The sequence below is a fragment of the Hippocampus guttulatus genome, chromosome 10 (genome assembly GCF_054856545.1).
Source record: "Hippocampus guttulatus isolate MCC_2025c chromosome 10, RoL_Hgut_1.0, whole genome shotgun sequence".
NCBI lineage: Eukaryota > Metazoa > Chordata > Actinopteri > Syngnathiformes > Syngnathidae > Hippocampus > Hippocampus guttulatus.
Window position 1 is genome coordinate 12,732,948 of NC_141270.1, and position 14,281 is coordinate 12,747,228.

General features: G+C 41.3%; 1 protein-coding gene across 2 annotated transcripts in view; it reads right to left on the reverse strand.

Moving 5' to 3' along the window:
• The window catches only part of LOC147199309 (uncharacterized), a 32,285-nt gene extending 27,159 nt beyond the window's left edge, over positions 1-5,126 (reverse strand). For both annotated transcript variants that reach the window (XM_086122711.1, XM_086122710.1), the window contains exon 1: positions 4,944-5,126. The gene's annotated coding sequence lies outside the window, so the exon portion shown is untranslated. The remainder of the gene's footprint in view (positions 1-4,943) is intronic.
• Between the last annotated feature and the right edge of the window lie 9,155 nt (positions 5,127-14,281).

A 14,281-nucleotide genomic window follows, 5' to 3' on the forward strand; every position in this document is an offset into this window, starting at 1 on the left:
TTTACTGCATGTACTGTAATTTATTCTTGACAAAGCATATTCATTGTGATACAGAAAGGAAAACTGCAACTGCATATTACCAAGACAACTACCGGTAATAAAATAAATAAATAATAATAATACAACTATGAACATGGGATATTCTCCTGAGTGAAAATTGTACATGCAATATTGTAGGAATTACAATGATTATCTTCACTTGCTATTTCAGAAAACTGGTTGATGATTGGTAAATCTAATGCTTCACACATTTCGATCTTTTTTTAAAGCAATTTTTAATGTTGAAAACACCAAACAATTCTACAAAATGCATAAACATGCCAAAGCATTTGCAACTTGTTCCAAGAAATGAGAAACTACTTTTTTGATGTGCACAAGTGAAAAAGAGGTTGTGAAAATGGAACAAGTAGTTTTGAGGAATTCAATTTTGATCTGAGAAATGTACCAGAAAAAACTGTAATGTGAATGTTGTTTCCAAAACCAAACACACAAAAAAGTCAAAGAAAACTTTTCACTGAAGTTCGACAAGATATGCTTGTGTGACCTACAGTCATACAATATTTTAACCATTAGTGGGACCTTCTTGGGGGGTATTTTTTTTTTTTGAATCAAGTCCAAATTGTACAACTCTAAAGTCATTTGTTTTTAGTAGTTCAACTGTACTTTACCACTTTCTGACATGGTTCCTTTTTCTATTTCAAAGCCAAGGCAATGTTCTAAATGATCACATGACATTTGTGATTCATTATAACATGGCAGAAGTCAAATAAAATCTTCATACGACAATGTCGTTAAACAGAGTTGCTTTGATTATTTTCCCTCGTCATCAAACAATCTTGCTATATGCCTACCACACATAGGCTGCTTGGATGGCAAATTAGGAACAATAACAGTCCTCTCATATGCTATCAAATATATATTCGAAGGACACAAAAATAGCTTAGATTGCTGAATCTGGTGCGGTACTATTCCCAATGATCCAGTGTGCTAAGCACCAGCTGCTTCCGACTTCGGCTGATAGTAAAATAAGCGAACACGGCCATGTTGTTAGCGTGAGTAGGATTTGGACACACAAGCCCTTATTAACACAATCACGTCACACACACCCCTTGCCCTGTCCCGGGCTTCAATGGAATTCATCGGAATCTGACGGCAGACAGGAAGTCCTTATTGTACTAGTGCCGAGATCCCGGAGCCAGACAGCATACAGGAGCGATGTCACCCCTGGCCCAGCTAGGCATATCTTTGTGCTTGCTCACCGTGTAACAAAGAAGCAAATAAACACTGTTACCCTCATCGGTCTTTAACTGTCATTTCAATTAGGCAGTGTAGTGATGGAAATCCGTGGCCTGTGTTTTTCCCAGCCACACTGTTACCTCTGACCCCCGCGGCTCGTGCCTGAGGTGATTTTCTTTATTAGTCCATGGGGTCAGTATTTAGCCCCGTAGCCATCAGTAGCGGGTTTAAATCTGCAGAGTCAACACTCTGCCTTCCTGACTGTTAGCTGCATTAACACACCGAAGCCCCACAGCCCTTCCACTCCCACTCACCAAACATCCTCCCTAAGGCCAGATAACATCTCTGGCCCATCCATTCACGAAGCAACCCAAAGCCCTGTGCTGCGAAGCTGGGGAGGTATTCCGTGACGTCTCATCATTATCATGATCAAATCAGTTTAAGCCACAGAGGGTTAAAGTTGTGAAACTGTCAGAGATGTCTTGGAATGCAGTGACTTTCACGGGGTGTAACAAAGTGATCAGGATCTTGAGCTTTGATTTCAAACATCAGCGATTAATGGTTATTAGGAAGAGAGGTAAGGTTTAAAAAAAATGGACAACATGCAGGTCTGCTGATGCAACCGTGTAGAAATCAATGTCTTCACTCTTCCCCAGACTGTCAACTAATTGCAAAATAGAACTAAAGGGAAGAGTGTTGACCAAGTGGTACATTTTCCAAGAAACTAAGCGTTTGGCACCGTAACAGTGCGTGTTTTGTTTGTGTAAATCATGTTGTTTAATGAGCATTCTCAAAGTCTCTTCCATTGTGGTTTCACGCTGAGCTGTGATCCTGCTTGGCTTTTTCTTGCATTTTTCTCAACATATTCCATCAATTCTGTGACAGAATGGAGAGAAATGGTAATTACAAGGGGGCATAAATCTGCTCAAGAATAAAAAAAGGATGTAGTTATAATTCATGAATAAAAAAAAACAGTCTCATAATAGGACGGGCTGTTTCTTTTTTCTACTACCGAACAAAACAAGAATTGCACTCTCTTTGCCAATATTTTATTTACTTTAACCATAACATTGGTATCCATGCATGCCTGAAATATAGCAGGGGTAGGGAACTCTGGTTCCTCGAGAGCCATATCTTGCCTGTTTTAGATCACTCCCTACTCCAGCACACCTGATTCAAATGATCAGATCATCAGCAAGCTCTGTAGAGGCCTGAAGCGATCATGATCGATTGAATCAGGTGTGTTGGAGTAGGGAGTGCTCTAAACAGGAAGGATATGGCTCTCGAGGAACCGGAGCTCTCTACCCCTGGTAGGTAGCATGGGTTGCCAGTATCTGGGGCAAATCCATATTTGTGCCCCCTAATCCTGGGCACACACACGATAATTTTCAAAAGGTTATTTTCAAATCTATCTCAAAGTATATTGTAGTGAGTAAATTGGCTGCAATGGAAAGTCAAAGCTAACATTTCAAATGCTTAAACTGATGTTATTTGAAACTGATTTGACTGGTCTTATGCCTTCTGTCTGAAGAGAAAACTGTTGTGAACTATTGCAACCAATCAAGAAGATTAAGAGATTAAAAAAAAGTGAGACAAGAGGCCCCTCATAACTTTTTTTTGCTGCTGTTCATTCATTTTGTGTTGGCAAATTGATGGAAGCGACTCATGCTCGAGAATGCAGATGAAAGTATGTCAGCATGCATAACAAACAAAATCATGCATCACTCTATTTGTTTACATCGTCCCATAATGCAAAAGTGCATTTGGGAAAGGAAAAAAAAATAGCTAACAGCTTCGAGCTTCAAGTTCTCATATCTGCCTCTGACCATGACGAACAGGTAGCAGCAGCGGGGCCCAAAGCAAAGTGGTGGTAGGCAAATGTGACGCATGAACACTACTCCTTGAACTGCTACGGCTATAGATGCTGTATCTTTTTTCCTTCTTTTGAAATTCCGTACCCCCACAAAATATAGTGCTTGGAGTAGACACCCCTCCTCCTCCTCAATCTCAACCCCTTTAGCTACCTGAACTTAATCTCATAGGAGATCTTAGCTCCACAAAACTCAGTCAATTTGAGTAAGATGATGCCTTGTTAGTGATGGTCTTTAAAGACCAGCGAGGACAATAGATCAAATACCAATGACGATGCTTTGAACCATTGTCTTTCCTCTCTTCCCATCTATTACTCCTGCCCAGTACCGGTGACCCACTTCGCTTCCTGGTGCACGGTTTGCCTTCTGCCGGAGTGAAAGTGACACTTTTTCAATGAGCTTCCGACCTAGATACCTTCTACTTAAATAAGGACATAGCATTTGTGAACAGCCGTAAGGATGCAGTAATCTGCTAAAAGCCTGGTATTCCCCGACATGAGTGCCTCTTTGAATCTATGCTGGTGGATAATGTTTACTCCAGAGTAAGGAATTACAAATGAGATGTTATGAATTTCGGTTATTATTGCTTGTGTTGCAAAAAAAAATAAAAAATGTAAATCCTCTTAATTTTTCTGGATATAGTCCTCTCGTAGTTCCTTTGTCTTTTTTCCTTGTCTCTCCCGACCCATGAAAATCATTGGCCCTGAAATATGAGTCATCCACAGGGAGCTCAAACAGAAGTGTGCTCAGGAGAAAAGTTGGGCAAATTAATTAGATGGTGGCTGAAGAAAACATCAATTTTATAAGGCAGTTTTGCAATACAAGAATTGCACAGACATCTCTCAAGGAGAGGCCACTTGTAAAACTGCATGGGATTTGAGACGCAGATTGGGGAGGTCTGCCAACTTCCATGTCTTGTTTCCACATAGAGCACAGTACTTGGGGTGGGGGTTGGGGGGCACCAGTGTAATCATCATTAAGGATTTGAACTTTTGGTATCAATCTCTGTCTGCATGATAAAGACCGTGATGACACAGAGAAGTTGATTGCTCACCGAGGGTGGAGCTCATGTATATTTGTCTGCAGTTCTACGGTAAATGTTGCCGTCTCCACCCAAGCTCTAACCGCTGCACATTTTCTCTGCCTGAGCTGTCTGCAGACATATTGCGCACGCCGCATGTGCCCTGATTCCATCAAGCATTTCCATAAGACGTGACCGCAAGGAGGCTTTATAATGACAAAACAACATGTATGTGTTCAGCAAGAGTGAACAGGAGAAATTGTGCAAACCTCAAGCGAGCTATCGCTGGCTTCCATCGTTTTAGCCAGCTGGCAAGGGCACCCTGGCAAAAGTATCCCCCTATGCGTAATGGATCATAAAAGTTCGCTGGGAGCCCAGTTGATTGAGCAATGTAACCCAAATCCATCAGTACTGCTTTTCTGCGTAAACTAGCATGGCGATGCAAGACTTCACGCACCAAAACAGTCTCGCGGTGCAGCAAATCACAGACTAAAAGCCCCAACTCTGTTTTCAGGTCTCACAAAAGACTGTGCCTCAAAACCTCTTATCAAAAAATCACTTTGGTAAATTCATTGACATCCTCACGGCAATCATCTTCATTTGACGCATGTTAAACGGGGGGTGCAAGTCCCCAAACTATTCTGTCTGCGAAAACGGTCCACTGAATCCACATTATACCAGTATTTGTAAGCAAAGGTTCACTGGCTTTTGAAAGAAAGGATTTGGTCCCGATCCTAATGCACAATTTTTCTGCATTGTCACTTCTGCACCTGGCGGTTGTCCTGAAAATAGCATTTAAAAAGAAGTCATCTTACCTTAACACGAGCAGCATTTGTGATCATTCCACGTTAACAAGACATTATGGGTTTGCATTCTGTTAGAAGATGAGTGACACACTACATGTGCATGAACACAAGGCTGGCTGGCTGACAGCAAAAAAAGGATTAAGTAGAATTAACAGCGTCCAGATGCAGGCCACATGCACATGCTTTCAAACACACTGACACACTGCTCTAGAAATGCAACAGCGTGATCCAACGCTATCCGTTGTCATCCCAGCATGACACCTTGTTGTCAAGTGTGTTGGATCTCCATAAAAATGCGCACTGGGATGTTTGTGACCGTGGCAGCGTGACTGGCCTTGCACATGTGCTTTGTTTTTGATTTGTTGTTAAAAGCTGATTATAGAGGGCCAGATGGACCTCAGTCAGTGCAATGGCACCCTCCGGCACGCGTGCACACAAACACACGCACATACATCTGTGTGCATGGAGAACAAAGAGCGACAAAGTGGGTCACCTCTACATTATGCCAGATTAAATTTTGTGAAAAAAATTTGAATCAATGTATGTACTTCAGGGCAGCCCGGTAGTCCAGTGGTTAGCACGTCGACTTCACAGTGCAGAGGTACCGGGTTCGATTCCAGCTCCGGCCTCCCTGTGTGGAGTTTGCATGTTCTCCCCGGGCCTGCGTGGGTTTTCTCCGGGTACTCCGGTTTCCTCCCACATTCCAAAAACATGCGTGGCAGGCTGATTGAACTCTCTAAAATTGTCCCTAGTTGTGAATGTGAGCGTGGATGGTTGTTTGTCTCTGTGTGCCCTGCGATTGGCTGGCAACCGATTCAGGGTGTCCCCCGCCTACTGCCCGAAGACAGCTGGGATAGGCTCCAGCACCCCCCGCGACCCTAGTGAGGATCAAGCGGTTTGGAGAATGGATGGATGGATGGATGTACTTCATTCCTCTTGATGGTAACCACCGTTGAATGATATCTTAAGAAGGCGTTTTAGGGCCACATTGAGTATATTGTGTGTATGATAAAACCACCACAGTATTAGACGAATATGGTCGTGAAGAAAAAATGATTCTATGAAGTTTATTATGACTATTATTACGACCTCTCCTACGACCTAAACTACAATAGCGCTTATTGTGTCGCAGAGGCACAATATTAAGAGAGGACATTTTATTACAACCAACACAGCCTCAATGGTGTAAAATTTGCAGTTTTATTGGAACTACTAATGTATCAGATGCTCCAGAGACGGAGTTAATGGGGGGTTCTTCTTCCGGGCGACTCTTTGTACTGTTGTTCCCACTTACAGCATCAAGGTTCAGCTCCGGTTAGTCTTTTTTTAATCAAGGCAGGACTCTCAGTGATTAACGTTGGGCTGAACCAGGGTGTTCGCACCAATATGTTTCCTCAAGATTAGAACGAAAACTATTCTTTGAGCAGAAGGAAAGAAATTAGTCAAAAAACACAGTCAGTTATTTTTCTCCATTCTCCCCTGCCACCAAGCCCTCATTCCGGACAACAATGGGAGGGCCTGCTTATTTTAGAGAATTAAAAAGGAAAACAATTTAACCTGTAAAACGGGGTTTTAAAAGAACAGCGGAAGGGCCGCTTAGATGTGACAGCGATATAAATCAGTCAAACGTTTTCCTTCTTAGTCACGCACTATCTGAGGAGAATCCATAAGTATGCAGCATGTTTTCCATTTCCATGCATCTGACCGTTAACATGAAAAATGTCTTGTTTTTCACTGAAACTTGTGCTTAAAGTTTAATCTTGGCTGTGTGACTGTTTAACCCAATAGCACACCATAGTGTGGGTAGGATATGTTCCTTTTTTTCTCTCTCTCTCTGTCTTTTTTTATTCCTTTTTTCCTTTCAGCTAAAAAAAAAGTGTCAGCCAGTCAATGATTTTGGCCTAAACCACAGGATTATGAGTGACAATGATGTGGGTAATTTTAAACTTTCTGCATCCTGTCAATCAATCATTTTATCAATTTTCATTGAGATTATTATATCGTTCTAAAATTATGATGATGACGATGGTGATGATGACCATGATTGTGAATTAAAACAAGGACAGTGGTTTCGCCTTTGCAGCTATAGCATCATCCATTTTTCAGAGGACTTTTTACATGCTCCCCCACTAATACGGGCATTTGACTAAATGTCCCCAACATAACAGCAAATGATCAGTCAAAACATCCGAACAACTGCAGTTATTTGAGCATCAGATATTGGTCACATAATGCACAAAGTGGCAATGTATTGATGCATGTTGAATAGAACAATTACATTTTTGTAGTTCGTGCAGTTTTCTATTTTCTAATTGTTTTTTTGTCTGAAATGAACTAGAAAGGAAATTTATGCTGATCCGTGTATCTATATTGCTCGCTATATTACTTTTTAACTATCAGAAGACTATTTAAGGTATGTCAAAAAGATTGAGCCACGGCCACAGAGAGTTTTCGGCCATGCCAAAGAAGGTCTGTTAATTCCAAAATGGTTGCTTGTTCTTGTACTATTTCAAATAAGGGGGTGACTTTGCCGAGGCCATGTGACAACGTGGTGCTTGACGCTTTGAACTGCATTCAGCAAGAAAGTGTGCCATGAATGCCAAAGATAAGGAAGGCCAAGTAGAAGCTTGTAGAAAGGTCACAGCTACGTAAAGGCCCAACTCAAGTCACCTGTCTAATTATGTGTGCCAAAGAGGCCTAATTTAACAATTACCTAACTAAAATGTGGGCGTTTGGAATTATAGGTGTGTATTGATGCATTTTTGAAATGTCATCCTCTGTATCATGCATGGGCAGATCACAGAAATACAGATGTTTCAAAGACTGTATAAAACGGAATAAGCAAGCACCAAAGTGGATTTTCGTCCGTCCCTTTATTCGTGCCTGGGACTGGGATGGAAGCGCTTTAAAAGGAGGAGGACGGATTACCGTATTTTACGGACTATTAATCGCTCCTTAGTATAAGTCGCACCAGCCATAGAATGCATAATAAAGAAGAAAAAAACATACATAAGTCACACTGGAGTATTCTGGGGGAAATGTATGTGATAAAATCCAATCCCAAGAACAGACATGTCATCTTGAAAGGCAAATAAAAATAAAAATAGGGAACAACAGGCTGAATAAGTATGTTACAAGCTAACGTTACATGACATATAAACAACAAACGTGCCTGGTATATTCACGTAGCATATTCAGACTTATTCAGATAACTATTGCATAAAGAACATGCTAACAAGTTTACCAAACCATCAGTGTCTCTCCAAATCACTAAATCCAATGAAATCTTCATCCTCGGTGTCTGTTTGAAACAAGTCTGCCAACTCTGGAGGTAGAAGATGTGGCGCTTTCTATTCTACATCGCTTACGTCACTCATTGTCCACTTATCAACACAGGCCTAGAGTGCCCTCTCGCGGTTCAGTGTGAAAATAACGTGAAATGTTATAATAATGTGTTAATAATTTCACACACAAGTCGCACCAGAGTATAAATCGCACCTCCGGCCAAACTATGAAAAAAATTTAAGATTTATAATCCGAAAAATACGGTATATGAGTATGGACGGAGGGACGACGACTGAAGGGTACCCAGGTCACGGATGGAGGACGCACGGGCAAAATAAGGTAAAATGCCCGTCGCTGAAAATACACGGATGTAAAAACAGTGTTACAAAACCAACACATCATTATACCATCAGAAAAACATTAGAAGGCATAAACTCATGATCACATTCAATACAATTTATCGCTAGAGTTGACATATGCACCCTATACGGTGCTTGGCAGGAAATGAGTTGCACGCCACACCTCGTCTTCAAGCTGTGGTGTCTCATCTGGTGTCTTGTGAAACTTTGCAGAAGACTGTGGTGTTTTATTTTGTTTTTTTCGGGGGGTTTTTTGTTTTTGTTTTTGTTTTTTCGGGTGGCAAGTAAAATATTTTCATGTCTAGACATTGCACCAAAATAGACACCCTGAATGAATTTAGCTGTGTTGTCAGCTACATCCTGCCCACAGGATCATTGTACTTTCTCATGAGTGAAACAAGGCCTCTTCCGTCCTGTGACTTCACAGTTCAATTGACCTGTCAGCCAGACTGAGAATGTTGATATAGCAATGAGGATGGCTGCGATAACGCTCTAGTCTGATTTACATTTAGATACTTGCAGGGTACACGTGACTCGTACTCGAATGTAAATGTCACACGAGCAGTTTGAACTGAAGCAAATAAAGGCAGGCAAAGAAAAGTATACCATAATATTGCAAGGTACACACTTCAAAGAAATGGGCTATTTTAAATAAGCGTGCAAATACTAATATTTTTTCAACTGAGTCCTTCATTTCAAGACTTAAATGAATGCCATCTAAAAAATATTGTGCCTTGTGCACACATAGGTTATAAGAGAATATTTGACAATTGAGCCGATGAAACCCTGTGATGCCAAACTTGGTGGTTTTTACTTGGCTCCAGTGCCTGCTAGGAAGGGTATATGATTGTCAGGTATTCACTTCCTGTGAGTTTTTTTTTTTAATTACCGGTAACATTATTTGTGTTGTCAGTGATTCACCTCAATTTAAAAAAAAATCTAAAATTGCTTTAGTGATCATATGGCCTCCGCTCTTATGTGTGCGTAATGTCTGCCTTTCATTCAACTGAGGCGGTTGCATGAAAAGCTTTCAGACACCCACGCTGTGCCAGTGATGACATCATCATTTGTTCTCCTCCAATGGCAGATTGTTAAGGAGGGTGACATGACGAAATCACCTCTGCTTGCTAACGTGTCAACGCCCTTTTAATGTGTATGGTGTGAGAGTGCGTGTGCCATAAGTTGTTTCATATCGTGAGTGTTTATGGGCCTGTGTTCTGTGCTAGATAGCTCTGCATTTTCCCTAAAGTCATTTTCCTCTGTAGTGGAGTCAAATGGCCTACAGAACCGAAGCCATATTCTCTGAGGTGGGATGTTAAATGAAAGACCACGCTAGCCTGTTTCATGTCAGATTTCATGATTTTTACATTCACAAGAAAAATAAATATCTGTCCTTTAGATGGCACCTTTCGTCATGAAATCTTATATTGTTATTATCCCAGGGCCACATGTTGCCTTAATCTACAGTTGGCACTGATGTTGATTACTTTATTTTATGTCCATTCAGTTTTAAACCTACTTTGGCCAAATTAGCCCACTAGCCCAATTTCCATTTCAGCACGGAATGCAGATAAAGATGAGGGTCTTTGTGTTTGTGACAGATGGAATGTAACCAGGTATTAACTGGGCTTCAAATGGCCTAACGCGGCTCAATCATGACCATCTATGATTGCAGTTTGTTTGAGACTGGCATTACAAAACACAGTTATGTACGCGCTTGAATCATCGCCCAGTATAGACTTGTCTACGTGGCTCATGAACGGAAAGCCACGACAGGCATCACACCTACGACTTCTCCCTGCGCAATCAGGGTTTGTCTCTGCGGTGTCCACGGTGGTTAACATTCAAGTTCAATCTCCTCCTCCCTATGCTTCATTTATTTATTGGTGGGAGCGACACGGCGGTGGGAGTGATGTAGGCAAAAGAAAGGATGGGGCACAAGGAGAGCTTTTCCCAGCCTTTTCTTCCATCGCATCTCTCCCTTGCATTTCGGCTGAATTCTCCTGTCCTCACTCTGCAGTCTCAAACAGAAGAGGGCTTCAAGGAGAGGCTGCACCAAGTCAGACAGAGCTGAAAGAAGCACATTGTGAGGTCACATTCTTTGCAAATGCAAGCAGGAGCCAAGTCAGTAGCTGGCGGAATTACCCCCATGAATCATGCCCATTGTGATGTCGACCCTGGATGAGAACATGGAAAGGAATTAGGTATGGCAGAGTCTTATCAGTTTCCCATTCGGACCCCAGCGTCCACTGGGCGTGAGCAGCCCGGACCTTCAGCAGCCTTGTGGCCTGCGTCGAGTCGGAACATGGAAATCCTCCTTTGTCACATGTTGTTACTTAAGGGTGCAATGCAGCCAAGTTACTGCGCACTTTTCCATCCACGCCCGTCCTCCTGTCTGTGCATTTCCTTCCCTCCCATTTATCCGAGATCTTTGTGGTAGGTCTGGGAGTTCAAACAATATTAGGTTGCACCTCTTAAAACATTTCAGACAGTGTGGTGAAAATTAACAAATGGAAACATAGGCAAACGCAGCATTTTGCTTATGGCTCACTCAAGCTGTTTGAAATGAATGAACAGACATTTATGGTGTTGTAACTGTAGGAATTTATTTTTCAGGTAAATCATGTTGTTCATGTAAAATAGCCCTTTGAAGATTGAGAATATTTGCACAGCACAGATGGCACTGATACGTGAACTCTAGTTTTTATTTGAAGTTATAGGGTCACCCGTACCCACTGTTGGGCTCGTCCCGTTAGGATCACTGCGTAACTGGACTCTATCAGAGTGACTCCGGCAATTGGCGGGCTCGGACTACACCCTGGTCTGGTCGCCAGCCAGTCACGGTGCACGTAAAGACAATCACCTATTACACTCGCATTCACACATATGAGGAATTTAGAGTTTCAAATTAACTTTAGAGCATGTTTTGGCAACGTGAGCGTAAACCTGAGTGGATGGAGAAAATAGGGAGAATTTGCAAAACAAACTCCACACAGACAGAGATTAGTACATGGATCTCATGACTCTGAGGCAGATGGGCTGACCGTGATAGCAACGTGTGTACACTCTAAGAAAAAAGAACAGCTGCTTTCTTTACTGAACAGAGTCTTACTTAAGGTAAAATGTTTTCAGTAGACTCAGAAAAAGCAAAATTGTACCTCCGGGTGTACAATATCTTATTACTACAGGAAGGAAGAAACCTAAATAATAAAAACTCTTGAATGATTGCTAATGATCAAGGGAAATAAGTAACAGGGTTCCCACTTTTCCACTTTTTTTTATTTATAGACCTTTTAAGGACTTTTGAGGGCTAATTTTGCCATTTTTAAGGACTTTTTCTCCATTCAGCAGGGGATTCACGGTGGATTTAATGAATAGAAAGCCACATATCACTGAGCTGGGTTTCAAATCATTGCTGCCAAAGAAAGGGCACATCTGTATTTTTAGGGGCAATCAACTAACCTTTTATTTCACATGCTGTCTGTCAAATTGGCCCGAAATAACCCAAAGTGATCACATGATCATTATCGGAACTGATCGGAGATGACAGGAAAAGCAGAGCGGGAACCAGGACGGCATGTAGCCCGACAGCGGGGTTTGAGGGGAAGGGCGCTAGGCACATTTTACGACAAAACTATTATTTGGGAGGGTGGGGAAAATAACATAAACAAATTAAATAAACACCACAGGTTGATTTTAAGGATTTTTTTTTTATTTTAGAAGCTTTCCCTCAAAATTAAGGACAATTAAGAACATAATTTTATAACTTCTTTTTTTATGGATTCTTATGAACTTTAAGGACCCGTGGGAACCCTGGACTATAGCATTGACGTTTCGGGCATTTCTGTGTGACTATCAGACATTCATTTCTTGGTTTAAAAACTCTGTTCTCGGTCAGATGGATGACGATACAAGCATAAAGTTGACACAATGAGACAGGAAAGACAACTGTGTGGGAAGTGGCAAGTCAGCACCTTCAATTTGACAGTGAGATCAAAAACTATGTGATTACTTTGCACGTTTGACGTTTACATCAATGCCGCCAAGAACAGGACAGGGTGTGTGGACAAGAGTCATCCACCCTCCTTTCTGCCCCTCCTCCCAGACTCTGCGTCTGGGAAGGGCAGCCTGGGTGCGGCTGGCATAGAGCTGCGAGGGCCCTCATAAGGGCATGACACAAGAACTGACTGCATACATCCGGGGAGTGAAGGCTTTGTCATAACACAGCTCTCCACAAAACAAAATAAACAGGGGAGAGGAAGAAAGACAAGGGTGGAGAGTGATAAGACCGGGGAGGAAGTCATGGAGAGAATAGTGGTTGATGAAGAATGGTGCGGAAGTCGGAGCACGAATCATAACGAAAAGCTCGCCCAAGTTGATAACTATTGAGGAAGCCCCAAGTCCATTAGCTTAAATGACAACCAGGTGCTGTTGTGGCTGTGGAGGCTTTTTTTCGCTGAGGTGTAAACGACTGACTCCTTTTCTGCTCCAACACGGGAGGCCGGGAAGCAAGCCAGACAAGCGCCATGTCTCCTTGGGCTATTCCTCTCTCATTTTCGCCTCTATCACCTGAGTTCCATAATCAGGGGGTCACATGATCCTTTTTGGAGCAGGGTTATAATAGTTTTGGATATTTCATTAGCATTAGTTTTTAGCTTGCGATTGGCTGGCAAACCGGTTCAGGGTGTCCCCCGCCTTCTGCCGCAAGACAGCTGGATAGGCTTCAGCATGCCCCGCGACCCTTGTGAGGATAAAGCGGATCGGAAAATGGATGGATGGATGAATAGTTTTTAGTGCTTTTTGAGTTTTGCTCTTTTATTGATTAATTTATTAATTTTGTTAGTTTTTGTCAGATTTCAGGGCAGGTTTTTATTCACTTTAAAGAACATATTGCTGAAATCACTCATTTTAGCATGGTTTTCATTAGTTTTAGTATAATTTTGAGGGAGGGTGCATTTTTTTGTGTGCAAGATTATAAAAAAAAAAACATCAATGGAAGAATTGTGCAGCAAAAAGTCAACTTAAAATATTTTAAAAACATTTTAAACACAACCATCCACAAATCAAATGCACGTACTCATTCCGCAGGCTTCGAAGTGCAGTGCGGTGCATAATCGTGCTTCTCAAGAAAGATGTATTGTGGTTAATGTCCTCAGTAAAGCTCAGATCTGGTCTAGCAACTGTTCCACTGCTTTGCAGCCAACAGCCCTGCAGTATTTCAATACATTTCAAATTAACCATATTGATATAATTGACAAAGATGGAAATGAAGGACATTTTTGCAATAATTATATTGGTCTAAAGCAAATATTGTCTTTGTTTGATCCTTATTTTTTCCAGCACATTAAGTTTGACCTATGAAAGCTTACGCAATATGGGTTGTCCGGTGTTTTGTAATTTGAAGCTATGACGTTTCAGAAAAGAATTCCACCTATTGTTGAACCTAACCTTTAAATCATAAAAACAGAAAAAAATACATATTAATATATCACGTATTACAGTATTGCTAGTAGTAGTAGTAGTAGTAATAGTAGTAGTAGTTATAGAATGAAAACCTGATGTGCTAGAGAAGAACCAAAGCAAATTCGGAATCAGACAAAAAAAAAATGTTGACCAATATTATAGTTAATTTTAATTAGTTTTGTAAATTTAAAACATAGTTTAATATGTGATCATTTTTTAATATACTCTCATGTTTTTATT